Source organism: Danio rerio, chromosome 8 (assembly GCF_052040795.2).
Source record: "Danio rerio strain M-AB ecotype USA chromosome 8, GRCz13ab, whole genome shotgun sequence".
NCBI lineage: Eukaryota > Metazoa > Chordata > Actinopteri > Cypriniformes > Danionidae > Danio > Danio rerio.
Genome location: NC_141028.1, coordinates 57,548,658 through 57,560,969, shown reverse-complemented (window position 1 = coordinate 57,560,969; position 12,312 = coordinate 57,548,658). Strand labels below are relative to the sequence as shown.

Genomic DNA, 12,312 nt, shown 5'->3' with positions numbered 1-12,312 from the left:
TTCAACATTATAGTTATGTCAAACTACAAAAAACATTATTAAAATCTATGCTTTAAAACCTTTATGAGCTTCTTGCTTCTGTTGAACACAAAAGAAGATATTTTGAAGAATGTTGGAAACCTGTAACCATTGACTTCCATGTTTTTTTTTTCTACAATAGAAATCAATGGCTGCAGGTTTCCTACAAGTTTTAAATTCTTCTTTTGTGTTCTACAGAAGAAGCTCATAAAGGTTTTAAACCACTCAAGGTTGAGTAAATAGTGAAGTTTAGGTGAACTATCCCTTTAATATACATGCAAACAATTGGAAAAGTCATATGGGCTTTGTAAATTTGATATTGCAAATAAATTATGGGTAAAAAAGGTGGAGAAAGAATTCTGTAGAATAATTTAAACATTTAAAATGACTTCTACTAATTAAATTAGACACAACAATCCTAAATGTAATCTTTGTCTGAAGAATTAACTTCACTTTTCTTCATCATTTTTAAGTCCTCAAGCTCTTACAGATGTCTTAAAGTCACATATATGATTCATTTTCATTGTCTATAGCTTTATACTTGTTTTTAATGTGTGCTGATGCTATCTTTCTTTCAAAATATGACATTTTGTTGATTTTAGAGGTTTACAAATCAACTGTTTTCATCTGAGATTAGTGTCATCTAACAATAAAGCGCGAGGTGGGAAAATGGGATGTTTGGGGTCACTGCGGACACATGCGAGTGGTGCCCCTTGAGGACACTTTCCAAATATGCAGCTCTGAGCCAAAGGCTTGCAAGGGAATGATACATTAAACAGCTGGCTAAGCTACATGCCATATTAGATCCACATATGCAGTTTAATAGAAAAGTAATGCATTTTTGACTGCATTTTTTTTTTTTGATAATTTGCTTGGGATCTCACTATCTATCTTGACCTAAGTTTGGAACGCATGATTTAGATGTTTAAGAAACTATCTGGCAGAAATCTTGATGTCAAATAGACATCAAAACAAGTAAAAAATTAATGTCAATTTGACATCAAGGAAGTCAATTACATCATCTAACATCGGCGTCAAAAAAAAAAAAAAAACGCATAAAAAAAAATCAATTACAGGTCTGTCCTGCAATAAATTTTTGATGTGTTATTTATTTGACACCAATAATAGATGTCAATTTGATGTTTTGACATTAGGTTAGTTTACGTGCTACGTAGAGAGATACAAAATCCAGTGTAAATTTGCAATTGAAGCTTTCAATTGAATAAAACGTTTATATTATAATAGTTTTTGTGTCACTATTTTGGTGGTCAGTAATGCATCAGTGTGGATGTTAAATAGACATCAAGATTTTGACATCAAATCGACTTTGAATGTCAATTGCATGAATATCACAATTTTTTTACCTAATTTTGAACAAATTTTGGGAAATGTGTGAACTCTTAGGGTGTTTAAGAAATTATCCAGCAGACATCTTGATGTCAATTAGACATGTCAAAAAACATCAAACAAGCTAACTGATTTTCTTGATGCCAATTGACATCTAACATTGGTGTCCAAAAAATAACACCTCAAAAATCGATTAGTGGACTGTGTTATTTATTCAACACCAATAATAGATGTCAATTTGATGTCGTTTTGACATCAAGGTAGTTTACATGCATCGTAAGGACACAAAATCCAGTGTAAATATGGAATTGAAGCTTTCAGATGAATGAAATGTTTATATTATAATACTTTTGTGTCGTTATGTTGGTGGTCAAAAGAGCATCAAAGTGTGGATGTCAAATAGACGTCAAGGTTTTAACATAAACTGACTTTGCATTTTTGAAATGGTTTTGATGTTAGTGACATGAACATCACTCAAAAAAATGACATTATCTTGAACTAATTTTGGGAAATGTGTCTGTTGGAAACTCTTAGGATGTTAAGGAAATTATTCAGCAGATATCATGGTCAAATAGAGGTCAAATACATGTCTAAAAACATCAAACCTGCTAACAGATATGATGTTACTTGATCCTTGATGACAAATTGACATCTAACATTGGCGTCAAGAAAATGACATCAAAAAATCGATTTCAGGATTGTTTATTTGACGCCAATATTAGATGTCAATTTAATGTCATTTTGACATCAAGGTAGTTTACATGCATTGTAGAGATATAAAATTCAGTGTAAATTTGAAAATGAAGCTTTCAGATGAATAAAACCTTTATATTAAAACATTGTGTCATTATTTTGGTGTTCAAATGAACATCAATGTGTAGATGTCAAATAGACATCAAGTTTTTGACATCAATTCGACTTTTGCATTTTTGATGTCAATGACATAAACCTCACTCAAAAAAATGACCTAATATATATAATAATTTGACCTAATTTTAGGAAATGTGTTAGCTCTTAACATTATTATCCAGCAGACATCTTGATGTCAAATAGACATCAAAGACATGTCCAAAAACACCTAACAAGCTAATCCAACAACACATCAAAAATCAATTGGAGGACTGTGTTATTTATTCGACGCCAATAATAGATGTCAATTTGATGTCGTTTTGACATCAAGGTAGTTTACATCAATGTGTGGATGTCAAATAGACGTCAAGGTTTTAAAATAAACTGACTTTGCATTTTTGACATGGTTTTGATGTCAGTGACTTGAACTTCACTCAAAAAATGACCTAATCTTGAACTAATTTTGGGAAATGTGTCTGTTTTAAACTCTTAGGATGTTTAGGAAATTATTCAGCAGACATCTTGATGTCAAATAGAGATCAAAAATATCAAACCTGCTAACAGATATGATGTTAATTGTTTCTTTGTCAAATTGACACCTAACATTGGCGTAAAAAAAAAATGACATCAAAAATCGATTTCAGGACTGTGTTGTTTATTTGACGCCAATATTAGATGTCAATTTAATGTCATTTTGACATCAAGAGAGTTTACATGCATTGTAGAGATATAAAATTCAGTGTAAATTTTAAAATGAAGCTTTCAGATGAATAAAACGTTAATGTTAAAATAATCTTTGTCATTATTATGGTGTTCAAAAGAGCATCAATGTGTGGATGTCAAATAAATGTCAAGGTTTTATCAGGTCAAAGTAAGATTGACTTTGACATTAAAAACTGCAATGACATGAAATGATCAAAGCTTGACCCATTTTTGGAAAATATGTGTTTTGGAAACTCTTAGAATGTTTAATAAATTATCCAAAGGACATCTTGATGACAAATAGACACAAAAAACATCAAACATGTGAATCGATTTGATGTTAATTAATTCCTCGATGTCAAATTGACATCTAAAATTGGCCTAAAAAAATAACATCAAAAGCACTGTGTTATTTATTTGACGCCAATATAAGAATTTAAGCTTTCAGATTAATAAAATGTTTATATTATAATACTTTTGTGTTATTTTGGTGGTCAAAAGAGCATCAATGTGTGGATGTCAAATAGACGTTAAGACTTTGACATCAAATTGACTACATTTTTTTTACATGTGACATGAATATGGAATATTTAAACTTGATTCATTTTGACATGTTTTTCATGTGTTTTTTCATGGCATTTGGATATCTAAGCTTCCACTTGGAACAAAATATACCAACAAAACAATTGAACTCAAACTTAAAACTTAAAACTCTTATGTAAAAAGACTTGATGTGGGTCACAGTTTCCAACTGTTTTGTTTCTACCCGTCTCATTTTTGGCTCTACTTGGCAGAATTCCCCCAAGTGTTATATTCATGTTTAACAAATGTATTTTAAGAAGACGAAAAACACAGCTGTGTGTTTCCATATACATTTAAATCATCCGTCATGGGTTGCTTGGCAGTTCATCTGCAGTGTGATGTTATTTTTGGAGAGATTCCTACTGTGACATAGGGCTATATGTCAACTCATTTCCCCTTTACATCACTTGGACATCTCAGATAGCATTTTGTTTGGAAATGAAAATTGGGTTGATGTCAGAACCAGAACTTTAGTCAATGTCCAACCTAAAATAAACCAAATATCAACGTCTAATGATGTTACATCTTGATGTTGTGTGGACGTTAGCACAATGACATCTATCAGCTGTTTTGTTGGCCATACCTGATGAATAAATGTCAGTATTTGACATCAATATGACGTTGGGTTAAGATGTTGGCTTGACATTGCATTTTGGCCACTTTTTAACACAACCTAAAGTTAGCCAAATATCATTCGACGTCGTTATTAAACTTCAAAATTGACATAAAATTGACTTAGTATTTTTGACATGCTTTTGTTGTCAATTACATGATTATCACTCAGAAAAATGACATAATCTTGACCTAGTTTTGGGAAATGTGTGTGTTGTACTCTTAGGATATTTAAATTATCCAGCAAACATCTTGATGTCAAATAGAGATCAACAACATGTCTAAAAACATCAAACAATCTAATCAAACAATCTAATCGACTTTCTTGACGTCAAATTGACATCTAACTTTGGTGTAAAAAAGCAAAAACAAATCAAAAATAAATTACAGGACTGTGTTATTTATTTTATGTCAAATATCAACGTCTAATGATGTTACAGCTTGACGTTTTGTGGACATTACCACTATGATATCTATCAGATGTTTTTGTTGCTATACCTGATGAATAAATGTCAGCATTTGGCGTCAATCTGACGTTGGTTTACGCTGTTGGCTTGACATTGGATTTTGGTCACTTTCCAACACAACCTAAAATCAACCAAATATCAACGTCATTTGACGTCATTATTGAACATCAAAATAATGTTTTCCTTACATGGTGACTAGACATTAAATTTTGTTCACCTGATGTAACAACCTAAATCTAACCTAATATTAACGTCTTGGTATTGTTGTGTGGTAAATATACACAATATGATATTGTGTGCCTGCTGTGAAGTCTGTAAAATAACAGAAAATGTACTGGTGGTTTATTACAAGGTCTTTGTGTCATAATATAAAACACCAACCCTGACATTATATCATTTTAAAATATACAAAAAATGTGAATAAAAGTCTCTTTTTCATACTTTTCAAGGTTAAAAGATGCTAGAAGAAAGATCAATATCCCATAATGCAACTCAAAAGCATAATTAAACAGGGAAAAATAAAAACAAAAATACAGTCACAAAATACAGAAAAGTGCTAATTAACAAATATTTTTTACAGTGCACATAAATAATACTTTCCAAAATAAATCACAATACGGACTTGCTACATCAGATATAATTAATAATAATAATAATAATTATTATTATTTATTTACCTAGAGTGCCTTTAAAGTTAAACTCCGCGCACCCGGTGACGTCATCGACTTTCGCTTCAAGATTTAAAGGGCCAGCATTGCACCAGACCCCCTTAAGTGGTTTCGTTTGAAAGTGTAGAATCTATATTTTATGCACATATGCATCACTTTGGTTTTTATTCTACTGTACCAAAGTTATTTTGGAGACCCGAGCTGGGTATTTTACATTGGTTCATTTTCATATTTTTTCATATGACACATGTACAAGTTATAGCTCAAATGAAAGCTCTTGCTGGTGCTCTTACGGTTATAGCATACTTTTTACTGAGTTATATTCACATATCAAACTGTTGAATCGCTGTGTTTCCATGGCGCAGAAGTGAAAACAATACATTTATGATCAATAAGCAGCCCCAGACAGCTCAGACAGCTGTCATCTCTTACCTTATGCTGTGCGCTTCAGGGCCATTTCTCCTCTGTTTTTGAGGTGATGTGCATAAGTAATCCTTTATATGTCTAACGTGGTTTAAACACAGTCAATCATGTTTGATCAAACAAAAGAATAGTGAAATATGAAAACAATGATTGGTCCCTGTGGCTTGTATAGCACCTCTCATCAGTTGGAATACAATAACTTTTGCATAGATTATGGTAGAGACGTTTTTATTTTTTAATATGATTACAGACGTGTGCAGAAACCACCAAAATTAATTACAGCAAACAAGACCACACACAACCTAAAAGGTACACTTTCAAATTTGAGTTTATAAAAATTAAAAATACAAAGCGCCTCTTTTTTTTTTAGGTGTTTATTATAACACAGACAACATATACAGTTATTTTAAACACTTTTAATAGTGTTTTATAAAAATTCAAAGGGTTTTCTTTAAAATTATACAAATTTTTTTGCATTTACACCTCTGCATGTGGATATGAGAAGCTTTTAAATTTGGGTATAGGCAAAATCCAGGCGGAAATCCCCAAATAGCAGCAGAGTTAAAACTGGTTAAAACTTAATTCTCAAAGTGCGTTACACAAATAAAGATACAGATGTAAAAACAGTGCTATAATTAAAAGTTTAAAGCAATTGTATCTACAGTGCAACACTCTATTTGAAATCTTCAATGGATTGGAATTAATTTGCCAAAGCCTTGAGCTAACATAGGAGGACAATGCCTGTGTTAAACATGGCTTAGCTTATCAACAAATCAACCAGCGATGTCTGATGACTTGGATGTGAGCTATGGGAAAGTCAAGCGTTTGATTGTTCTACTCTCTGCGGCTCTACTTTATAGCTGTGGGCTTGATGGTTTGGCTCCCGGGCTTCTCTGCGAAGGACATTCACTCCTTCATTCATTCAGCTCAAATGATTTTGCAGAGAGCGCAACGAGGGAAGAGTTGAGAAACAGTGCTGGGAAAATACAGGCCGCATGTGTTGTGAAGCTAATATAACTCAAAACACTGATGACCAGGAAAGCCTGTTTTTGTCTCTGGAGTTAGTGTGGAAACTTTGCTTCTGGTTGTTAGGTTACATAATTCTGTCACCATCAAACTACATACCGTGCTCATCATAAATGTGTACACCCTCATTTTGAAAATGAATATATTTCTCATTGGGGTATGTTTTTTGGTTCATTTGAACAAAACAGATTTATTTATTAAGTATATTTATTTAAATAGGCGTTTGGTTACATAACATCTTCATTATCTTTAGGATAAATCGTTTTTAAATTCATGGTTTATATGATCAATGGTTTATACATTATTTTATTTAATATTTTCTCGGTGTCAATGTGGCGCAGTGGGTAGCATGTTCGCCTCACAACAAGAAGGTCGCTGGTTCGAGAGTTTGCTGGGTCAGTTGGCATTTCTATGTGGAGTTTGCATGTTCTCCCCGTGTTGGCGTGGATTTCCTCTGGGTGCTCTGGTTTTCCCCACAGTCCAAAGACATGTGGTACAGGTGAATAAACCAGTGGTTCTCAAACTGTGGTTCGTGTACCACTATTGGTTCGCAAGCTTCCTTTTAATGGTACTCGGAGGAATGAAATATGTCATATACATGCTACACACATTTCAAAATTTACCAAAAATTATGTATAATACGCCATATATGACATATAGCCTATATTTCTGAGGTAATCTGCCACGTTTTTTTTTAAACTGTGCAGAGTTGTAGCTGCTTTACTGGGCCTACTACGTGACTGTATTTCAATACTGCTCATTTTGGTGGTACTTGGAGAGACAATTTATTTCTGAGGAGGTACTTGATGAAAAAAGTTTGAGAACCACTGGAATAAACTAAATTGGCTGTAGTGTATGTGTGTGAATGCAAGGGTGTATGAGAGTTTCCCAGTGTTGGGTTGCGGCTAGAAGGGCATCTGCTGTGTAAAACATATGCTGGATAAGTTGGCGGTTCATTCCGCTGTGGCGACCCCTGATTAATAAAGAAACTAAGCCAAAAAGAAAATGAATTGAATGAATAAATATTGGTTTCTCTTAATTATATATATATATATATATATATATATATATATATATATATATATATATATATATATATATATATATATATATATATATATATATATTTTTTTTTTTTTTTTTTGTTTTTTTTTTTTCCTAACATATAAATGTGGGTGTACTAAGTTTTGGACCATTATTGTAATTTTTTTTGGCTTCAGTATTGTCTAAAACAATGTTTATGCGCACAAATATAATTGTAAAGCATCCTATTAATAAAAATATTTATTACAAAATATGTGTGTATATATATATATATATATATATATATATATATATATATATATATATATATATATATTTGAAGCGCAAAATGCAACAACGGAGACTCCATACTGTCATACACGGAAGACTAGCTACTTCCGGCGAGATTGTGAAGTGTGCATCCCATGCATGCTGTGGTTTTCCATGATGCCCTGCGAGCAAATTCATGAATGGGAGCAAAGCGACGAAATTGACACGGTTGTTGCTAGAGCAGATACTTTTGCGGCCGGAAGTTAACGAGAATTATTTCTATTTATTACATTTTTCATTTGTTGTATTTTATTAACGTCTACCCCCAACCCTAAACCCAACCGTAACAGTAATGTAAAAACAGTTGTTGTACCGAGTATTAGTTATTTTATCTATTAAATAACCCAATAAAATGTATTTTTTAACGCCTACCCCCACCCCAACCCTAAACCCAACCCTCACAGTACTGTAAAATATTCATTATTGTTATACAGTGTCATAAAAAAATGCAGCTTTATTAATGTGCATATCGCACTTCCGGCCAGCCGCATATCCGATTTAGACTTTACCAATTGACACAGGTGTGTCACATGACCATGACAAAATGGCGGATGTAGTACGTCTGAATTCAATTCATACTTTACACTTTCATACTGTGTAGAATGTACTTTTTTAACGGCCGAATAGTATGTTTAAATTCAAATGCAGTACCTACTGAGTAGTAGGCGGTTTCGGATGCAGCCTATGGACTCCAAGAATACATTTAACCTAACATTTAGTTATTATTATCACCCAATAATAGGCTGCCATTGATACAGTCAGTTGGGTCATTATTTATTCAAACCACCTCTAGGCTACATACAGTAAACTGTATTTAAGTATGTTTAGTATCAGTGTTATATTTCAGCAAGTATTTTCTTCTAAGCTATTTGAACTAATTACATTTTCATCATTATTTTTACCTTATGACGACTGGATAATTTACAACTGTTAAGTTTTTAGCGACTTTAGCTCTTGCTTAATTTTCTAGGAAGATCTCATAAACTTAAAGCATCTATAAAATGATGTCAGAGCACAGTAAGCACTCATTCTGAAGTAATATGAACTTTTAAAAAACGTAATGGCTTCGAAATCCAAACCATTCTTGAGGAAAGGGTAAACAGAATAAACACAATTTACCTAATGGTTGCTACGCTAACCGCTATTGTTTACAATCGAGCTAAATCAAGATGTCCTTGCTGAACTGTTCTACCGCTGAAATAAAAGCTGAGAGATGCAGTTTTTGGGGCGTTTTTTTTGTGCTCTCATCTATTCCCAAGAATTATCTAAACCTTTGGGTTGAGGAGGAACTGAATAATGTGACAATCCAGTCCAATTTCAGCGATAGAATAGGCAATCTTGGGCAGCTGCAGAAGGCTAGTTCATTAAGAGTTATAGCTATATAAATAAATCCTTCTTTTTTACACACTCGCACACACACATACCATTTGCCTCTTGTTAAACTGTTTCACCATCAGCTCCAGATGTTGCAAACCCGGTCGGCTTTGGCTGCTTTAGAGCCCTGGATCTTGCTAACAATGGAAAAATAGTGAGAAAGACAGGCATTATGGAGGCTGGGAGGAGGACAGAGGCAGTGCCTAAACAATCCAGATACTTCTGCCTAATTATCTCACATTAATTTGTTGAAAAATAATCATTCTAAACTTATAATGAGGTAAAGCTGCTGTGAGCTTTTGAAGTTTGTCTTCAGCTACAGGAATTTTTATGTCCCAGGAGTCGGCTTTTATTAAGACTATAACAACGTTTCATTAAATTTCGTTATATGAAGGTGGCTTGTAAAACTTTTTTCAGCGTACTATCCCATCATCACTTACTTTTGTTACTTTTTCAAATGGCTTTTTTATGTGTTGATTTGTAAATTATTAATCTTGTAGCCGAACCACACTTTCAATTTGTATTCACGGCCACTTTATTAGGTACATCTTACCAGTACCGAGTTGGACCCCATTTTTGCCTTCAGAACTGCCTTAATCCTTCGTGGCGTAGATTCAACAAGGTACTGGAAATATTCCTCAGAGATTTTGGTCCTTATTGACATGATGGCATCACACAGTTGCTGCAGATTTATCGGCTGCACATCCATGATGTGAATCTCCAGTTCCAACACACATCACAAAGGTGCTCTACTGGACTGAGATCTGGTGTCTGTGGAGGCCATTTGAGTACAGTGAACTCATTGTCATGTTCAAGAAACCAGTCGGAGATGATTCACGCTTTCTGACAAGTTAAACTATGCTGTGCTATCCAACAGCTGAGTATTTCTGTACTATCAGAATTTTCAAATTAATCTGTCGGGCAATAAATTGACTTGAGTTTCGTTTCAATTAAAGTTGTTTACTGAATTCTACTATTTAACTATATATAAAAATAAAAAATAATAAAAAACGGTGTTCCTCTGCCTTTCTTTCTTTCACTTTCCTCTCTCAAAATAGAGTGTTGCAAATAGCAAATAAGTATTAAACATGACACAATTTATCTTAGAAAACATACTTCTAAAGGCGCTGTTAAATTTTCCTCGGATGTTGGTAACAACCCAAGAAATCCTAAATGCAAAGGAAACAAAACTAATTTGTTTACAAATGAAGTTCTGTGTAATAAAATTAAACAACGCACGGAAAACGTATTAAACGCATAAAGAAAGGAAGGCGTAGAAAGGTAGTGAAAGCCCAGACAGCAGCAGAAATCTCTCAGTTCTTCAGCAACCATCTGCCCTTCCTCATTGTAAATGATTATTCCCTGCTTCAGTCCAACATCTACATTAGCAGGAGGATGAAGATGAAGCCAGGGTGGACATTTCAACAAGACAATGATCCGAAACACAGCCAAGGAGACTCTCAAATGCTTTCAGAGTTGAAAAACCAAGTTGTAGAATGACCCAGCCAATCACCTGACACAAATCCAATAGAAAATACCATTAAAAAGGGGTGAAATAAGCAAATGTACTCAACTACAAATCAAATTATACATGAATTTGAGCACTTAATAAATTATATTAAATCACGTTAATCACATTATTGCTTTTACAATTTCTCTTTAAAAAGCAACACGTATGATAATAGTAAGACGTATAGATTTGTAAACTGCCTTACCTTGTGAAGGCATCATCATCTGGAATCAATTTTATCCTGGGTACAGTTTCACTATAAAAACAATACATCATTTTGAGCGAATCGGTGATCTTAGCTTTGCACTAGACATGCCATCATAGAAATAACATTTGGCACAGTGACAACTGCTCTAATCAGGCTGCCTTCATGAGGTAGTTATTATTGGAGCGAAAAACATTAAAGGGGACATATACAATGCAGCACAGCTGTTTCTGCACATGAAGACCTGCAGATGGAGAAAGACCAAGGCAAAGAGAGTGAATCCCTCCAATTGAAAACACTTTCCTGAAACATCATGCTTATGGACATTATTTTTTGTGAATTAGCATATGTTATGCCTGGCTCAGGTTTCTTTATTCGTCTGCCCTCAAAGAGTGTTTTGTTTGGCAAGAATAAACCTTTTTAATGTAGCAAAGGCAAAAAAAAAAAAAAAAAAAAGGATAATAATGGATATTATTTAAAAATGAGTGGGCAGCACAGTAGCTCTGTGGTTAGCACTGTCGCCTCATAGCAAGAAGGTTGCTGGTTCAAGTCCTGACTAGATCAGTTAGCATTTCTGTATTGAGTATGCATGTTCATGTTATCAAATATACATGAATTGTATGAACTAAATTGGATGTAGTGTGTGAATATGAGAGTGTATGGGTGTTTCCCAGTACTGGGTTGCAGCTGGAAGGGCATCCGCTGTGTAAAACATATGCTGGAATGGTTTATTCCGCTGTGGCGACCCCTGATAAATCAGAGACTAAGCCGAAGGAAAATTAATGAATGAATTATACAATTATTATTATTATTATGATAATTATTATTATAATAAGTAGTGATATTATACTGTTTAGATTCTCATAACATGTACATTTCCAGCAAATCATCCAAACTAGACATTCTAGTAAGACGCAGTTACTAAAACTGGACATTTCAAGTGAAGAGACCTGCTACACTTCTGTGGGAGTTCTATATATATTTAATTTTATTCGATATGCATTTACAATATATATGTAAGTCACAATTTGCCAGGGGTATGAATAATGTTGTGCCTGATTGTATTTAGATTTTGTTTGTTTGTTTGTTTTACTTTTGGTGTTTTTTGCTGTATTATTATGAGAGAATATATGGACAAAAAAAATTGCCAGAGTAAATTGGCGGTGGGTTGAGGCA

At 33.6% G+C, this 12,312-nt stretch overlaps 1 protein-coding gene and 1 long non-coding RNA gene across 3 annotated transcripts in view; both read left to right on the top strand.

Annotated features, from left to right (window-relative positions):
- The window catches only part of LOC147842882 (uncharacterized), a 797,275-nt gene that overhangs the window by 259,542 nt on the left and 525,421 nt on the right, over positions 1-12,312 (top strand). The window lies entirely within an intron of this gene.
- The window catches only part of antxr1a (ANTXR cell adhesion molecule 1a), an 87,531-nt gene that overhangs the window by 617 nt on the left and 74,602 nt on the right, over positions 1-12,312 (top strand). The gene's annotated exons all lie outside the window — the stretch shown is intronic.